We start from the raw sequence: 2500 nt of genomic DNA on the forward strand, positions 1-2500 counted from the left end.
TGATCTAATAAAAGCATTCCTTCCATCTCTGGTCGGAACTCTGTTTGCATGTATTAGCTCTAGAATTACCACAGTTATCCAAGTAAATGTGTGTACGATCTAAGAAACCATAACTGATTTAATGAGCCATTCGCGGTTTCACCTTAATTTGGCTTGCACTGAGACATGCATGGCTTAATCTTTGAGACAAGCATATGACTACTGGCAGGATCAACCAGGGAGCTTCGATACAAAATCTCGGCTCGGACGTGCGCCACCCATCGCCGACCGGGTCTCGTAGCCCGGTCGGCCGCGCGTCTACTGTGTGTTTCGGGACTGCGCGCAGGCAGCCCCGGTTCCGTGTGCCGCCACCTTCGACACTCGGCTTATAAGCGTTCGAACGATCTCCCGTACCCGTCGGCTAGATTGAAAGCGTCTGGGATACGTTGTTATAACATCTCTGGTCTTTGAGTGTACGCTCGGAAAGAAGCGAGTTGACGCGTGCGTTGGAGCGTTCGGCCTTCCGTGTTTCACGGAGAGCCGAACTTCTTGGTACCGCGTCAAGGGCCATTCGGTCTGAGACACCGACCCGCGGTAATGCAGTGACGATAGATGAAACAACGCGAGTCGCGTAGTTTCTTTGGTACGAGGCACGGAACGGTCCGCGAACGCCCGCTCCTGGTCTACGCCGAAGTACGTATCGTGCTCGAGCACGTACCGGTACGGCGTAGCAGGCGGACGACGGGAGACCGGCCCGACCGACTCGCTCCTCTTACTAGTAGGAGCCTGGCCGCTAGGACGTCGGCGCCGGCACGGTGGTAGCACGGTCGGCTTACGGGGCGAAACCTCCGCGGGCTATCGAAAAAATTTTGAACTCCGGGAACTTTGTCGAAATTGAACGAGGCTCATATGACGATGTTCCGACAGGCTCCCGGCCCGGATCGACTCCGGGACGCCGCGCATCGCCTTTCGGTCGACTCGGACCGAAATTTTTACAAGTCCCGTCTGTCCGGATCGACTCCGGGACGCCGCGCGTCGCCTTTCGCTCGACTCGTACCGCAGCTTCAACGAGTCCCGTCGGCCCGGATCGACTCCGGGACGCCGCGCATCGCCTTTCGCTCGTCTCGGACCGAAATTTTTACAAGTCCCGTCGGCCCGGGACGCCGCGCATCGCCTTTCTGTCGACTCGGACCGAAACTTCATCGAGTCCCGTCGGCCCGTATCGACTCCGGCACGCCGCGCATCGCCTTTCTGTCGACTCGGACCGTAATTTTTGCAAGTCCCGTCGGCCCGGATCGGCTCCGGGACGCCGCGCATCGCCTTTCGGTCGACTCGGACCGAAATTTTTACAAGTCCCGTCTGTCCGGATCGACTCCGGGACGCCGCGCGTCGCCTTTCGCTCGACTCGTACCGCAGCTTCAACGAGTCCCGTCGGCCCGGATCGACTCCGGGACGCCGCGCATCGCCTTTCGCTCGTCTCGGACCGAAATTTTTACAAGTCCCGTCGGCCCGGGACGCCGCGCATCGCCTTTCTGTCGACTCGGACCGAAACTTCATCGAGTCCCGTCGGCCCGTATCGACTCCGGCACGCCGCGCATCGCCTTTCTGTCGACTCGGACCGTAATTTTTGCAAGTCCCGTCGGCCCGGATCGAATCCGGGACGCCGCGCATCGCCTTTCTGTCGACTCGGACCGAAAGTTTTACAAGTCGACGTCGGCCCGGATCGAGTCCGGGACGCCGCGCGTCGCCTTCCGCTCGTCTCGGACCGAAATTTTTACAAGTCCCGTCGGCCCGGGACGCCGCGCATCGCCTTTCTGTCGACTCGGACCGAAACTTCATCGAGTCCCGTCGGCCCGGATCGAATCCGGGACGCCGCGCGTCGCCTTTCTGTCGTCTCGGACCGAAAGTTTTACAAGTCGACGTCGGCCCGGATCGACTCCGGGACGCCGCGCGTCGCCTTTCGGTCGACTCGGACCGAAATTTTCACAAGTCCCGTCTGTCCGGATCGACTCCGGGACGCCGCGCGTCGCCTTTCGCTCGACTCGTACCGCAGCTTCAACGAGTCCCGACGGCCCGTATCGACTCCGGGACGCCGCGCATCGCCTCTCGGTCGACTCGGACCGAAAGTTTTACAAGTTCCGTCTGTCCGGATCGACTCCGGGACGCCGCGCGTCGCCTTTCGCTCGACTCGTACCGCAGCTTCAACGAGTCCCGTCTGTCCGGATCGACTCCGGTACGCCGCGCGTCGCCTTTCGCTCGACTCGGACCGAAATTTTCACAAGTCCGGTCGGCCCGTATCGACTCCGGGACGCCGCGCATCGCCTCTCGGTCGACTCGGACCGAAATTTTCACAAGTCCCGTCGGCCCGGATCGACTCCGGTACGCCGCGCGTCGCCTTTCGCTCGACTCGGACCGTAATTTTTACAAGTCCCGTCTGTCCGGATCGACCCCGGGACGCCGCGCGTCGCCTTTCGCTCGACCCGTACCGCAGCTTCAACGAGTCCCGTCGGCCCGGATCGAC

At 61.2% G+C, this 2500-nt stretch overlaps 1 non-coding gene across 1 annotated transcript in view; it reads right to left on the reverse strand.

Annotated features, from left to right (window-relative positions):
• The window catches only part of LOC124296456, a 1913-nt gene extending 1692 nt beyond the window's left edge, over nt 1-221 (reverse strand). The window contains exon 1 of the ribosomal RNA XR_006906272.1: nt 1-221. This exon is cut by the window's left edge and continues 1692 nt beyond it. This is a non-coding gene — a ribosomal RNA (small subunit ribosomal RNA).
• Nucleotides 222-2500: the final 2279 nt, after the last annotated feature.

Source organism: Neodiprion lecontei, unplaced genomic scaffold, assembly GCF_021901455.1.
Source record: "Neodiprion lecontei isolate iyNeoLeco1 unplaced genomic scaffold, iyNeoLeco1.1 ptg000157l, whole genome shotgun sequence".
NCBI lineage: Eukaryota > Metazoa > Arthropoda > Insecta > Hymenoptera > Diprionidae > Neodiprion > Neodiprion lecontei.